Genomic DNA, 17312 nt, shown 5'->3' on the forward strand with positions numbered 1-17312 from the left:
CCTGAAGATGAGATTTTGTTATCTCTACATTCATGGCGGTTAAAGCCCTCAAAACCAAGATAACCTGTCTTCAGACAAGGCGCCAAATAAGACACTCTTGTTCTATTCACAGGTCTATTGACTTGCAAATGACACTGGAATAACCTTCAAAAAATGTGGCCTTGTTTGAAAGCTGGTTGGATTTCCCATAGGAGATGGCTAACTATAGAAGTTCAGTAGAGACCCTGACAGTAGATGGTGTGGTTTATTATATATACTAAAGATATGAGAGATATTATAAGAGATACTCACTGCATTAATTAATACTGAATACATTAATTAATATCTGCTCTCACATGGCAGAGAACTCTCTTTCGTGATCTCTCAAGACTGTGAAGAATGTCAAGCCTCAGGTAAAACCAACAAAAAAAGCAGGTACAGGATACTGGGCTAATAGCCTGTGTGTTCAGCGATGTCCTTCTTTCCTTGAACCACATCTGCAAGTATGCAAATTCATCCCTTCTGATGTCAGCTAGCAAATTTCCTCAAACCTCAACCATACACTTCCTTAACTTTCTTCACACTATTGAAACAACTTACCACAACTGCAGCACACTCCTATGAACACTCTCAAAGCTATTAACTAGCTCTGTAGGGAAAGGTTAGCTCTTAAAAGCCCCCCCGATCCCCCCTCCCACCCACCCCCTCCCACACAGCCCATGACCCCTGCAGTCCTGAATGGTTCTCTCTCTTTTGTAAAGGTGCTTGTTAACATGGCTTTGGGAGCTCTGAGATGCATATCTTACTGATCTGCCCACAGAGGCCCCTCATAGCCCTCGGCCAGGAGAGACAGAGGGGTGGAGGGAATGGGGGGGGGGGGGGGGGGGGGCGGGGGGGGGGGGGGGGGGGGGTAGCTGGGAGTCAGGGGCTGAGTCTGATGGGGTGGGGGGACTTCTGACTCATATGGAAATGCACTCAATAGAGACGAAACTTCAATGATGGCATGAAAATGACAGTGACTGTGATAGCATTAGTTAGCAAACAGTCACTGGATGACACAAGATAGAAACTAAGCTGAGTAGGTTATACACATTCACTCTTTCAGGTTCCCAGAGGATTTATGGAATGGAACTTAGGCATTGACAAGGTCTTTCCAGATAAAATACTCATAATGTATGAATAGGCTTTCATATTAATTCATTCACCCTGTCACAAAAGGAAAAAGAACCCTGACTCATAATATTACTAGACACAATTAGCCATAAGTATACAGAGTAAGTTCCAGCGGATTTAAGTGACCAAGTTGTGCAAAGCTGACAAACCACACAAAGAACACTTACTTGAATTGTAGAAACAGCCAATAAACATCATGTCTCTATGGAAAGACAGTCATTTCATTAATCATGTTAAAAGCCTTTTAGAGGTCCTTTTAACGAAAGCAACCAATCAACTCAATCCATTTTGGCAGAGTATTTAGCATCTCATAGGACAATGTTCCAAATATAGACACAAAAAATACCTTCGATTAACAACCCTTGAGAAGTGAATAGAGAAAATAAGCAGCCTCTGGTCTGAATTACTGTCTCTATTCCTCAAGGAAATGAATGATGGACATGCACACAACTAAACACACCACTCTCTGTCAGTCTGGCTGGGCCCTACATGTTTAACTTGGCACATGCTAGTCCTGCGATGTTGGATAGGGTCTACTTGTAGAGAAAACAAAACATTTAGTTCAAAGTCTCAGGTTTTCAAGTTCATATTCAGACAAGTCTGTTTTTCTCTCTCAAACAAGATATTCCTCGCCTCAATATGTACGGAGCAGATGATTTAAAATCCAATAAACACATGTACTCAAATTACCACGTGTCACCTGTTGACACTTCATAAAATGAGACCCTTGTATAAAAAGATCCCTGGCATTTTCAAAAAAAGAAACATTGTGCCTATGCTAAACTTATGAGTGACACAATTGGATCCATATGTGAGTCAACTACCTCATGTATACAAATGAACTTTAACACATATAAAATGTGCTAAAAGCATTATCCAATACACTCAAATGATCCCATGTAGATATACCACAAACAGAACATGCAGTATTAGGCTCAGTTTCTCTCCACTGCATCCAAGCCCAGCTAATCATCCTAGAAATGTTTTGTTATAAACTTTAAATAGGAGACCCACAGAGGAGCTAGCTATGGCCTCCCCCATGTCGAAAGGTGCTGGCTGGTTGCAGTTTGGCCGACTGGTGCGGGTCTCCATCACAGAGGGTGTTATTGAAAGGCCAAATGGGTGTGAAGGACATCCCCATATTCCCCATAGAGAGCAGGACCACCTGCACGCTCCAGCCTGCCTGCCTGCCTGCACCCCAAACGCACATGTGCTGCTGTCACACACACAGCTGACATCAAACACACTCTGATCACGTTCGCATGATCACTCTGGACTCCAACTACATACATATAGTCATATGGTGAATCCTTTGTCAACTCTCTCTCTCACAGTTCACCAGAACACTTCTCATAGTTCACTTGTCAAGCTGAGAGATTTAAATACTCCATAGAAATTCCATCTACAGTATGTATTACCTAAGTATAGTTCATAATGCATTATAAGAACTTTCATTTAATATGCAGTAACCTGATGCATATTCAAACTATTTGCCATTTAAAGCAGGGACAGGGTGCAAACGACATCATTTAAGTGGGATGTTTTTGAATTAATAAATATATAATTATATAATCCTATTTGAATAATGTAAAATTCGCTATTAAAAAACTTTTCAACCTGGAAACCACTGCCATTTTTGTGAGCGGGACACACATGAAAAGTCTCCCATTTCTGAAGCAAAGTCTCTTCCCTGCCACACCACTCGAGTACATTCCATTAAAAATCTGGTTTTATCCATGCATGTCTGTTCACTCAGTAGATCCTTTGGTTGTCTTACCTCTGATAAAGGTACTCTCCAGAGATGAGCTGTAGGCTAGCAGGGTCTTATCACCACTCAATCCCGTCCTTAGTTATTCTCCTGTGGGCTCTGGGCTGCATGTCTGCCAGCTCTGCCTCTCTCTGCCTCTCTCTCTGCTTCTCTCTCTAGGTCTAGATCCAGGCAAGCAGCAGTAGCTCCCCCCTCCTCTCCTCACAGCCTTCTCTTCCAGAGCTGTCAGCACAGACACAGCCCATATCAAAGCAGGGATTGTAAAAACCAAAGAGTGTGTGTCTCTGTGTGTGTCAGAGAGAGAGAGTGTGTGTGTGTGTGTGTGTGTGTGTGTGTGTGTGTGTGTGTGTGTGGAGGAGGAGGGCAGTTCTACCAGATGCCTAGTGCCAATCCCACTATTCTCCCACTCCAACCCCCCCCCCCCTGCATAAGCCCGCCCCTTAACCCAGACCAGCCACTCAGGACGGACGTCTCCCCCTTAGTGACCCTCCTCTCGCACTTCAAACACTCTTCAAATGAGAACCACCAGTGAGTGAGCCTAGACCACAGGAACTCAGCTTGACAAGCGCATCACCGATGCCACAGCTACACTCCTACCACAATGACCACCCCACACTCCACAATGGGCTTCACATGACATTCCTATCTTTCCTTCCCTATCAATTGTTCCAAGATGACTGATAGAAGTGGTGAACTTTCCCTTAGTGTTCGGTTTGTCATTTTGATGTCTTTGTCAAATATCTCATATTTTCCCAAGTGATAATACAATGTGACTTATGCCCTTTTGTTACAAAGAGTTGTTTTAAAATGTTGACGTCTCATTTAGAAAGAGCAAAAAAAGGATTTCCATCACATTCCCGTAGACCTCTCCCTCTCCTCTACTAACATACTGAATGAGTCCCTTCTAAAATCCCTTTCACTCCTTCCTAGTCAACAATGATGTCAGCATGTCTCTGAGATAGTTCAATCCACAGGGGCATGTCCATGTGAATCACATAGGCAGTCTTATACAAATGAATTACTTCCACAAGGAAGCTCCATTATCTGCATTGTCTCAGGGGGTACATTTGCAACAACAAATTTGAACTTGCAGATGCTTACAAAATAAGATTACAATTTCAGCTCTGGCAACCCCAGTGGGCTATTCATAATGAATGGTTCAAAGGTCAGTCTCCCATTGCATTCATGCATGTCACTCTCCAGTACAACCACAGCCAAAATACTACTGTATTTCCTATATTTCTTAACCTTTAGTTAGTAGCCACTTATGTTTGCCAATGGCTGTGGATCATAGAAACCTCCCAAATAGGAGCCCCTAAAACCTCTCCCTCACCCCCTGAAGAATATGAGACGGTAAGGATTGTCCTGTTGCCTCAGGAAAACAAGGCTCTGCTTCTGGGTCAGATAGTGGACACTTGCACCCTTGGCTTCCTCTGTGATGCAGGGAGTACAATGTCCTTCCCAACAACAGTCCCTTCCCCTGGGGAACATCTTTGAGGGACACCACATGTCTCACCTCACTGTAAAGTAAACTTTAGCCTAATGTGGATGATTGTTGTTTTTAATGAAAATTACCTTTAGTCTTGAAGAATATTAATGTACACTGAACCCACTACTTGAACACTACTGAAACCCAAGACACCCAGTCACCCAGCTACAATTACTTTTTTAGTTATAATTTCAGCAGATTTGGTGAGATGATTTCACTAAGGGTGTGTGTTTTCTCCATAGTGGTTTCTCTCATTCTGTTTGTGTCTGTCTGTCTGTGTGTGTGTGTGTGTGTGTGTGTGTGTGTGTGTGTGTGTGTGTGTGTGTGTGTGTGTGTGTGTGTGTGTGTGTGTGTGTGTGTGTGTCTGGTGAGGCTGGTGGGGGCAAAAATCGGAGGACGGGCTCATTGTAATGCATGGAATGGAATGAGGAATGCTACCATGATACCTCCCTGTGTGTGTGTGTGTGTGTGTGTGTGTGTGTGTGTGTGTGTGTGTGTGTGTGTGTGTGTGTGTGTGTGTGTGCAAAGCCATTGTTGCAGCCAAGGCCACGGAGACCCATTCCCAGCAGGTCCCAGTGTCCCAGGGCCACAGCCCTTTGTACTGGCCCAAAAGAGATTGCACCCCGTTCCATTAGCAAGTCTTAGAGGGGAGGGACAAGCCTGCATCCTGCCTGGAGACCATTCAGGCAATACAAGAGGTGGAGTTGGAAAAACATCATCTACACAATAGTTATTATTTATATCCAAAGTCACTAAAAGGGATGCATTATTAACAGTAACTGCTGGACTAAAAGGTAAACAATTAAACCATCCCCAAATCCTTCCTGTGTTGAATGTCAGTTGATGGCAAGTGAAAGAAAGTTGACTAACTGGTTGAATAAGTTCAAAATGGCAATACACAACTGAGAGTATTGCACTGACACCTGTGGATCACAAATCACAAGATGCATCTCACATCTAATGCGAAGGACTATCACTTGTGAAGATAACATCAAACAAGGAAGCATAACTAAAATGTACAACTCAGTCTTACCCAAAACAATCATAATCCAAGGCATGTGGTGTTGATGCTATCAAACCTGCTGTCCTCACTAATACAACACTTTTAGCTATTGAAGTGTTAGAACTAAACCCTCCATCCATTAAATTTCCTGGTCCTCTGTGGCTCAGTTGGTAGAGCATGGCACTAACAACGCTTAGGTTGTGGGTTTGATTCCTGCTGGGGCCATATATACTGAAATGTATGCACTCACTGCAATGTAAGTCGCTTTGGATAAAAGCGTCAGCTAAATGGCATATATTATATTAAATTTCAAGTCAATGGTAAAGGATGGCTAATATCTCAACAACATCAATCACATCTATTTAGAGCACATATTCATCTTGTTTCATGCATATGTTTTGTATACGACACCCAATATACAGTAGTGGTACATAAATCCCATTCAGAAAAAGAATGGTCCAGGTCTCCTGATAGTAGTCTTCATGGAGCTGTACTATTGTTAGAGACTCAGGTCTCGTTTCACAGTTCAAGGTTCACCTCAGATACTTGAGAAATATAAAGCAGGACAAGCCCCACATCCCTGACCCCTGACCTTTAGGGAGCACCAGATGAACCATAAATTTCTGCCCCGGGGGCTTTACGGCCCATTCTCCCTGTCATAGCCCACAACGACCTGAACAGCACCTCACACCTGGTCCGCACCTTCTTACCGCAGTAAAAACATCCCTCCGCTGCCGGCACTGCCCTCCAAGAGCCAGCATGCCTCAACAATGACAGGACAGGACCCACGTCAGCACCAACGCCCAGTGGTAAAGATGCATTCTTCAGTGGTCAAAACTCACCCTTGAAGAAGGACCCGTAAAACAGAACCATGTCCCAGCAGAATCCCATCACATTAGCTTCTCTATTCAGCAAAAATTCTCTCAGCTACTATACAGTACAGAATATACAGTAGGTTGAATGGTATGACTTCGATGCCTGAATATATCTCAATTCAAACGGACAGTCCCTCCTACAGGCCATAAATGAGAGCAGTAGATGGGGCAAAGAGAAGGTCAGTCTTGGCTATGGCCCCCGCACTGTGTAACAATTCACTGTCGTTCAGAGCCATTGTTGAGAATAGCACCCGCTGATGTGTGAGTTACCTTATCATAAAAGTAGGCCTGTCTCAAGGCTTAAATTACTTACCAATGGGTATTAGCAGGACACAGCCTCAACAAAAGCCTGAGTCATAAAGACCAATAAAAGCCTATCACCCTACTGTAATAACAATCCTTTTACGCCTTGAAAGAGGGAAAAAAGGTCAACTGGTGGAGCAGTCACTGCATTGATATTGACTTAGCTAGATTGTCACTGACAAACCCAGGTCAGACCGTGGGCTTGTTAGCCCTATTACCCTCAGATAACCCCTTTTACAATTTTCACACAGGCACATCAGAGACAATTGAATGCAGACAACCCTGTCCATTTTCTGTCAAAATACATTGGTATTAATGTCTTGACTGCCATTCTTTTGAAAAATGTGTTATGCTATTACACACTTGACCTTGCAATAAGAGATTAAGCACTCTTATACACATCAAACAATCAAGGGATTTTTTCTTTTTTGGGGGGAGTAATTGAACTTTTCAACCCAGAACAAAAAACTGTTCAGTAAAATTAGAACAAAATCAAACCAGAAAAGTACTTTATCACTTCTCTATAACTGAGGGTTACAGAATCAAAACAATGATTTTTATTGTTAAATTATCCACACATTAATGTTAATAATGGTATTACTGTAGTAATAAGGTCACATCTTATACATGTACATGATGTCAGAGGTAGGGGGGGGGTATATATGTAACAATCTAATGTGAAAGAATGCAGTAAACTTCAATGCTCCTCTATTCTCTGTTATTCTTTAAGACATAATTCATTACCTGGGCAGTGTTCCAGCAGTCGCCCCATCATGCATTGCATAAATGTGTCTACATAACCCCATCTGTGAGTGCACTGTCAAACCCCATCTGTGAGTGCACTGTCAAACCCCATCTGTGAGTGCACTGTCAAACAAAGTCTTTTGGGGCGGTTACACGTCAATGTCTCTCCACTTTACAGCAGTAACACCACTGTCTACATTGCCAACACTGCTAAAATGTACAGTAGGATAGGGATGCACTGTAGGGCATCATATTTCACCCTTGATTTGACACTGTCACCCAGTTGTAAAAGCCGGACCTCATTGGGAACAATGGGAAGTGAAGCAACAGTGCTCTCGGGGCTGTTAAAAGGAGGAAGGCCCTTTATTTGAGGATACAAAACTCAACAAAGACTGTGGCAGTCCACACACAGTATAGACCAAGGCTGAATGAGCCTCTCTTGTACTCCACACTTACACTCACAAAAGCTCTGGATCAGCAAAGAATCCTGTCATGTGTGGTCCCTTCACAGTGTAGGCTAGGCAGCGAATGTACATGTCCACTTGAATATTACACAACAGTTCAGTTCAATTAGAACTTTTATTATGTCATTAATGCTTTCTTGTCAATCCCATTGTTTCTCTTTGATATCAGAAAAAAACTGTTCTAAACATCCATTTTTTATGGATTAAAATTGGGAAGATAAAGTGGATTTTCCATGGACCGATCCAGTTGGAGCATGCCATCACTGTGAGTGCTTGATAGTTGAGTTCCTGTTGGAACAGCACCCTGTCAATATCCAGGTTCACAAGGTGAACCTTGCTCCCCGTGAATGACCTATGACATCCCACCAGACTTCTAGGTGAGGTGACCTCAACTTCAGAAAGACACGACCCGCAAAGTTTGAAGCAAACCCACTCCACTGCAACAAAACACCCCACACATCTGGGATTTTTCAGCTCGCCTCAGAGTTAAACACTATATCCGAACATATTGAGGGAACCATTTCCTGTTCTCTTGTAGCCCAAAGCTAAACTGGCACATGAGCGGACCGCCTCGTCGAGCGTTAGCTCCGGGCTAGTCGTTGTAAGACTAAGAGGAGGCAGTAAAAAAAGATGGCAGTTCCCACACATGGAAGCGTTTTCCTGACCCGCGAGGCTTCAAAAGGCAACCGTCGCATTCAACAATACTCTGAAACGGTTAAACGCTTCTCAGTCAGGATCCTACTAATCATTAACATTCCTGAAGAAACACTCTGTTACAGTCTTTTATAACTGGCAAATTAAACACATGCTCCAGTGCCATTGCACAGAGGGAACTCTGACTGCAGTAAGTGGGGATGCTGCATTCTGCCCCGGCTTAATTGGACACAATTTAAGTCATTAAGGTGGTAGTAAAAAAATAGGCAGAAAGAAGAGAAAAGAGGCTGAATTATACCCCTGCTTCCATAGGCTCCCCAGGCTCTGATGTTGACCCCTTCACCCCTTCTTCCCAGGGTAGCGGTCACAGGTATAGAGAGGGCTATAGATGTCCCAGACCCAGACCCCGACCCCAGACCCCTTTATTAGATGCTGTTCAGGCCAGGGGTGAACTGAGACGTCCAACTGCACGATTAGCGCTGGCCGGCAGAGCGGACCTCTTATTTGACCGTGGCCGTGGGCTGGGGTGACCTCACTCTTTACCCAGACAGCAGTCTAAAGCTGGGGGTCCCAGTCCCATTGTGGACAGCATGAAAGGACTGGGGGCCATTACAGCTGAGACTGAGAGATGACCCCTATAATAACTGCCTTATTCAAGTTAAGCACAGTGGTACACTTTATTTGGAAATATGATAATCAGCTTTTGAGACACAATTTTTTCCATTCAGTGATTAACTTCAAGAGCTGACTAAACCTTACAATGGAAGAGATGACACAGCACAGTGATTGAATTACAGGAGACATGTCACTCAAAGGGCAAGGGGTGGGGTTCAAAACCAGGCTATGGTAGATGTGTAATGGGATGGGATATCAGCATCTGTTCAGGTCAGGTCTTGCTAGGGGTCTAGATCCTACTGAAGGGTGACCACAGAGCTGTGAGTCAGAGAAACAGACATAGGCCAGGCTAGAACCATTAGTGTCCTGGGAGCTAAATGCCGCACCAGCTTTAGCAGTGTATGTGTGTGTATGTGAGGAATGGAAAACAGGACACCACCGTCTGTCTTATCACCCTGCAGATTACGGATGCCATTCCCCCCAGCACCAAGCTTATTCTTAGAAACCAGGCCTAAAGCATGTCTGTCAGCGTCTGTGTTATTGTTGGAACTGCTAATGCTGAGGTCACTAATGACATCTAAGTGATTTCAATCAACCTCAAGGACCGGCATGGTCTACCATGTGACGTGTGTTGGGTGGATAAACGTTTTAAATGCTAAATGACATTTAATGACATTTTCAGTGGGAAATGTTGCCATCTGAATCAAATGTTATTGTGTTAACATAATTGAGTCATCTGTTGAACTGTCTGCGATTGCGCAACCATGTGTTTTGTGTGCAGACCGACACATCTGGTCTGCTGCTCCACTGTTTTCTTTTCGAGCCTAGCTGCTATCAGGAAGACGGTGTGAGTACACCAAACAAAAGCGTGTCTCTTTGAACTCTTCTCTCTCTAGGAGCTGCCACGGAGGTCGTCATGGGCAAACAAACTGGTCTTTGTCATCTCGCTGGGCTATTGTGGGCCTGGGGTTTGCACTGCAAGGTATGTCCTCAGTTAGCCTCAGTCAATATTGACCCACCTGTAAGATGGCACCCAGTCCACCATCTTTGAGACATAGTCACTTCCACTGGAAAACTGATAGCCACAGCATGGGGATGTAATATTCTTTTTTCGGCATTCTACAGAATTAGGAGTTGTAATGGCATGTAAGGTGTTTAAGATAAATTCTGAATGAATGGGGCCCTATGGCAATGCTGACTTGGCTATCAAGTATCTCAGTAAGGGAATACAATCCCAAAACTGTCTTTGGTAAATTGACCACAGCCAAGGTACATGTGACATCATGTTGAGTTGTGGACTATGCCTTTAAGTTAGGGTTAGCACTCCACTAGCTTATTCCACAAGAGGATACTGGAACATGCCTACATGCAAGGCATGATTCCCTCAGTTGACCTCTGCTTCTCTGACGCTCCTATCGTGCAGACCTAACTAAGGACAGCTCCTCAGTCATTACTGAGCATGTTTGGGGATGTTAACCACATAACAAGTATCAGTGGACAACACCTCCAGACTAAATTTGAATTCAGGGCATCACATGGACCGTGGCAAATAAGTCAGGTGTTTCATTATGGAAGCATTGGCCCTCTTGCTTTTGGTGGATATCCAGCCCTGGGGGCATGCTGTTACTGTACACTCCTCTGGGTTGGAAGATCATGTTAAAGAATTATCCCTGGACCAGAGGATGACCTCACAAGAAGAACAGAATCAGCGAATGGAGGGGCGCATGCAAAAGGGCCTACTCACCTAAATCTCTCCACGATGGTAGAAGTAGGGAATATATTGGAGTTGGCTCATATAAACATAATCTTCTTATCATTCATTTTAATAACAAAATGAATCATCCTTCAGAATGACTGAATATCATTAAATTCCATTTTATGTTCCAGAATTTGTGAGTTTTGACATGAGATCTAAGTGATGGAGGCTGCCAGACTGTTTAAAAAACATCATCAGTTATGTGGTGCCACGCACTGAATCATGGTTTTACAGAAAATGAGTTGCCCAAACACCCACATGTTAAAGAAAGGTGTTGGATAATGGATACCTTCCAGCATCTGTCCTCACTCAGCTAGTGCCTTTTATGAAAAATACCAGGAAATACCTTTGTAGCGAGTATAAAAAACATGCCCAGCTAAGCCCATTTTGAAATCCCCCTGACCTTTTTCCATATCATCAAATCACTAACTCAACCTCTCTGACAATGACAACAGGGCGGCAGGAATGGGAGCCACAGGAAGGGGAGGGGGACGAGTGTTTTGCATACTTCCAGCCAGGGGTCCGGAAAGCTCTAGATGAATCCCCTGTAGTAGGCCAGGGAAAAGAGCTGTGCTCTTTAATGACTATCTCAGGGTAATGGGTTTTCTTTGCCTCACTCACTGTGACACTGTGACACCAGGAGCCCCCTAGATGAGGAGGAAAAGGGGATAAAAACAAACCTTCCTCTGGGCTAGTTTGGGTCAGCTTGGGTGATACCAACTTTCCAACACCACAAAGCAAGGCAGGGTCACAAGACTCACGACTGGTGTGGATAAATATGCTGTTTATTCAAAAATAAGGAAAAGACATGCTTGACAGTTTTTATTCAAGTGTCTTTGGGTTCTGTATAGCCCAGGGTTGATCCAATAAGTAAATAATACAGCACTCTCAAATATAAATATAAATGATGGTTTAATGCATAATCAGCTCAGTCACTGTGGACACGTCAAGCCTTCTTCATCAAGTACCTTTTTGGTACCATTGTGTAAAAGTGTTTTACATTAAACCAAGGGTTTTTCTACAGGGACAAGCCAAAGAACTAGTGTACTACTGTACTACTCAGCTGTATCAAAGACAGGCATCTTGGTAATAGCATGTTTCAAATAATCATGGCTATGATATAAAATAGTATTCTCTCAGAGCAGGGCATCATGTGTGTGCATATGGGGGAAATAATGAGATATGTGTGTGCATATGACTTTCATCATCATGGTGGTCTGATGGTTTTACCCACCATTACGTTGTGTGGTTAGCACAGATCTGGTAGGGCATTAAACTCAGAAGTGTATGCCAAGTCTGTTTTTTCCCAACATCATCCTGTAACTCCTAATAAACAGAGTTGTGCCTGGAAGCGCTAAAGCACTAACTTTAGAATAATGCTTAGCATGTGGATTCAATGTGGGCCACAGGCAGATCTCACCCGGAGGCATGTTGGTGGAGTTGGAAGTTACTGAGAAAATTTCAACACACGGCAAACAGAAATGTATGATTATTCCTCCTACAGAAATCAGTGTTGGTTCACTTACTCCCCCTTCTCAATGACCACACTGTAACAGTGGCCTTAAAATGAGAACCGAACGCCGCAATTTACATGGGGTGAGTGACCGTGTACATAGGGACCACCGGCGTTTAAACAAGCCACATTTCATGCAACTCCCCGTCAACCTACCACAAACAGTTTATGGCCAATGGGTTCTGCTACTTCTGCTACTCTGCAGTCTGTCCATGGCAGCCTGTCCACGCCAGCTCTCTTCAAGCAGGCCATGAAAGACAGGGTTATTCCTACAACACACAGCCCTGTCTGCCTCTGCTTTTAGCCATGCAGCGGCGAGCTGGCCTACGTCTGGGGATAAAAGCCTGCCAGAGTGTTTGGCTTGCAAGCGATTTACACGGACGCAAGGGTGATTCATTCTGCCCCTGCACAAATAGGCCCTGTGTACATTTCACTGGTTCGGGGTATTAAATCAACAGAGGAAATGTATACATACTGGCACCGGGGCTTACATTCTGCTCACTCACACTCGGCTGGGTGTCTGCCCCGTGCCCATGGACATACACACACACACACACACACACACACACACACACACACACACACACACACACACACACACACACACACACACAGAGAGAGAGCGAGAGAGAGAGACACACAGACACAAAGGCATGACCCACTGTTTATGTCTCAGATTGGATTCATGTCTATGATCTCCCCTCAGCTCCACACCTCTTGCTGATGACTCACTAATGCACTGGCACACAAGAGCAGTAATGTTATGAACCCAGTCACTTTCACTGGTTGAGAGGTATATTATGAGGTATTCATTGAGAATAAGAAGGCTTATCTGCAGCCCATTCTTGATCCTGAGAGAGGATTTCACAATATTGAAATAAAACATTGAGAACCATCTACATACGTAACATTTATTGAGCTGGCACACTTGAAGTCTAAGTTAGCCCAAGAGCATCAAAAATGTTTCCAAAGCTATGTCCAAGAGAATTTATAACAAACCAAAGCTTTTATTTCCTTCTTGGATCAACCTTAATATTAGAGGAAAATATATGAAAAAGCTTCTACTTCTATTTATGGCATCTTTGATTCCCTTTAAGTCTTTGTAAATGAGACATCCAAACATTACTAGACATTTGGGGCAGTTCCAAAATACACTTTGAGTCATTTCTCAATTAATTTATTTCCCCATCAATAACTGAGCATTCATTACAGTGGATTTGCACACACAGCAAATGATTGTAAGCAATAAGCCTGTTTTTTCCAATGTCCATTTCTCTTCCAACCTTGCCTGCTACATCATTTAAAAAGCAAATGCAGCATAACAAGCAGCAAATAAAGTATCTTCTTGTTTTGTGTGTTCCTTGCATATACATTTTCTTGTACACATATTATGTAAGATATTATCTAGGTTTACTTGTATAGTTACAGTATATCAAAGTTAACTATGCCAGTGATGAGCCCAACAAAAAGCTGACAGTATAGTGACTCTTCTAGCCACTAGGTGACACCACCACCTTGATTTCTGCTCTAAGCGCTCCCTGCCCTATTTTCCTCAAGACACACACTCACAGTGCTTCCCAAATGTTATACTTTTTTTCTGACCAGTTTGACATACTGTAACATACAGCAATAATGTAACCATGAAACCAACTTCGAGAAGATGAAAATCACCTATTGATCCTCTCAGATTCAGCTATAACTTTCTCTCAGAAGACCATAGCAACTCAACAGATATATTCCACACTCCTAATGTTTCTAAAAGACAGAATACCGTGAGAAGAAACCCTTCAAATATGAGAGTGTTTTGAGGTGTGAAAACCGCTCGTTCTTTTCTCACCTCCCTTAACTGACAGGCCTTCTTAAACAGGGCGCTGTGCTGGGATCAGCAGACCTCTGTGTTTTTCTTTCCCCAACCCCCCAGCTGTGGCCACAGTGACAGATTTCAAGCCAGCCTGTGTCTGTCTTCTGCTCCTATGGAGCTGAGAGCATGCCACACTACAAGCCTCCAGAGAGCAGACAGGCTTAATGGCTTATGCTGATGTTTACTGTCCCCTATTGGGAGCAAATATTATTTTGAGAGAGCTTGGTTTAATATAAAATCAACTGCTTCCCTACTTTATGGGTTTTGAAAGTAATGATGGGTGTGTCAGTATTCTCCATTGGAGATTTGCTGTTTGGAATTATTTAGCATTGTGAGACTTTTCAAAATGGGATGAATTCAGTCATATTCTTCAAGCATAATTTGAAGCAGTCCTTTAAATCAAGGACAGGTGCTTTGGAAGTCCTTGGGAGAGTCCAATTCACACCATATCCATCAAGAACAAGCATGTGAAGACAAGAGTGCTGAAAAGGAACACTGTGGCTAGCTAGAGAGTAAACAAATTCTTCCTCACTCGTGGGACTGGTTGAGCTGATGGCTCTCGAGCAGAGTTTGAGGACGCGACGGCGAAGAGACAGCGGCCACAGTGCGCCGACCAGTTGTCACCAAGTGACAGGCGACAGCTGAGTCCATACATCTGGAGCCCCGGGGGGCTCCGCACCTCCACACACCAAGTCTTACACAACGAAATGTTCTTCTAGTGTTGAGTTTTGATGAGACCAGTGAAAATGAGTGTTTCGTTTGTGATTTTATTTGAGGTTGTTACCTAATGAGCTCATTTAAGTTCGCTTGAAGAGCATTAATTATGCTTTTACACATGTGAGAGTGATAGATCAACACAATTCTGAAAACATTATAGGCTTCTATATAGTAGTCTATATGATATGAAAAACAATCTCTCAGACCATTCACCACAAATTCCGACACGGTTTTATGGTCAGCATGCAGGCATTTAAATTTACGGATGGCCACCTCTGCGCAAAAATGTATGTCACTTCATGAAACATATCTCGTTAAATGGACATACAATATGGTTCACAATAAACATATACAATTGTATCGCACAGTTCAGTGTAGCAGCTGTAAATTCAACACTACCCTAGATAACTCAAGGCAATAAAAGGCTATATGTAATAGATTACAATTTATTAATCTCTGGACACATTTAATACTATATGACGAGGGCACAGGCACAAAGTAACCTTACCCCCAAAGAGTTCAGTTGCTGTAAACAAAGTATCCAGAAACAATATTCCTTTACTTGTAGAAGCGATTCACGTTACGTCTCATTGGCATCAGATGAAATGTCCAGAAAGCCCACCGGTGTGCCGTAGAACTGTTCCCCGAACTGCGCCGTTAGATTCGCCCAAACGTTGGTGACTGCATGTTGGAACTGAGTAGTGAACAAGGGATACTTTGTAAAGTTCATCGACAAATGTCACAGCATCCCAGTATAATTCACTAGCGCACCGTTCGCAATGGGCTCAACTCCTGAGGCACACCGAAATGACATTAACATTGCTCCCAGCCTATTGGCTTAAACAAGCAACCCCCACCAATCCTCGAGAGACGGACATTCTTCGTAGTCTGGAAAACATTGAAGGTTTGCCCTGAGTTTCATTCGTGTTTTCATTGCTGTGGTTGTTGAAAGTGTATTACTATTTCATTAAGTGTTACCAATTAGACGTGAAGTTAAAACGTCTTTGCCTACAAGTACAATATTAGGCTATTAGACTACACTAAACTAAACTGTAAACAGGCGTATGATTAGGGCGAGGATGCAGTTGCCCAGTAAATCACACAATTCACCAAGAACAACTTAATGGAAGCATTATGCCAAGTCATTAAGAAGTGGACAATATGAAATGTTTAAATTCTCTCACATCACAGATAATGACATAAACACATCTACATTGGTAAGTGAACTCTCTCATCTTCTTACAGTTTTCTCTCTGGTGGCACACTGTCCCCGGTCCCCCTTTCAGAGATACTTTGTCACAGGCAATAGAAATATGATCAGTTTTAGCGCCCTATCTGTTCCTATTACCACCCAAGTGACACAGCTACTGTATGCGTTATGTTCCCTGCACAGGCCATGTAACAGTACTCTTATTCACAGTGGGGCATGAAAGGTAAACCTATATGCACATACTGAAAGGGGGCCATTGCTCATCTGAGACAAATGAGACAAATGTTCCCAGTTGATTGAGGTTTCAAGGTAATATCGTCACCACCCACACATCAATGTCACATCATACAATACAAACATACACAAATAACCATTAGCAAGTCAATTCCAATCTGTCCTTAAGTTGCATCCCATTATGTACAGTATGGACTCAAAAGGCTGGCTGTTGCTCTGATAGATTGATTTTTCTTGATAAGGCACAATCACTCCCTAGCCCCCACTGTGGTGAGTATTCTAGCACTGAATGGCTGACATGCACAACCCAGGTGGGTGGGTGGGTGCTACATCTTGGTGGTGGACAGGCTCTGAGTTCCCTTCACTTTGCGACTCAGAGAAAAGCACCACACAAGTGTAATCCAAGCCGAAGCTAGTTAAGACTCCAAATGTGAGGTTGTGTCTTTTAAAACCACCATGGGGCATCAAAGCAGAGAAATGTCTGTAAATGTGACAAATGCATAATTTTGATTGTATGGCCTCTGACCCATACGTCCCTCCTACGCTGGAATAGGCACTCTGATTTAGGCTGACCTGGGTCATAACCCAGTGACCGTCGCATATTTGCCAGTGTGAAAGCATTGTAAGTGGGACCAGGTTTTGCAAGCCAAAACCTGTCAATCAATCTCCATGTAGTCTTGAGTTTGCAGAGTTCAACTGCGGAGTGCACTAGCTCTGACACATTTCATATGGACCAGATGGATGTATACTTTTTCCTGGCATTTCAGTTCAATGAAATGCCTCTTAAGTCAGTTTGTGTTTCTTTTCATTTCTCTTCCTCTGTAAAACTACAGGAAAACGTAGTAGTAAGAGTTCCAACCATGGTGAATACAATTTGTGAAGTGAAGACAAAAAAATAACTATATCTTCAGTATCCAGAGTAAAGAGTCTGTTGAGCTATGTGAGTGTTGTAAA

At 43.2% G+C, this 17312-nt stretch overlaps 1 protein-coding gene across 2 annotated transcripts in view; it reads right to left on the bottom strand.

The window, feature by feature from the left end:
- Window positions 1-15505, bottom strand: part of prickle1a (prickle homolog 1a) — a 25220-nt gene extending 9715 nt beyond the window's left edge. Inside the window, exon 1 of one of the 2 annotated variants that reach the window (XM_083666916.1) lies at window positions 15423-15505. The gene's annotated coding sequence lies outside the window, so the exon portion shown is untranslated. The remainder of the gene's footprint in view (window positions 1-15422) is intronic. The other variant, XM_083666917.1, reaches the window with a different exon arrangement.
- Between the last annotated feature and the right edge of the window lie 1807 nt (window positions 15506-17312).

This window comes from Argentina silus, assembly GCF_951799395.1.
Source record: "Argentina silus genome assembly, chromosome: 3".
Lineage (NCBI taxonomy): Eukaryota > Metazoa > Chordata > Actinopteri > Argentiniformes > Argentinidae > Argentina > Argentina silus.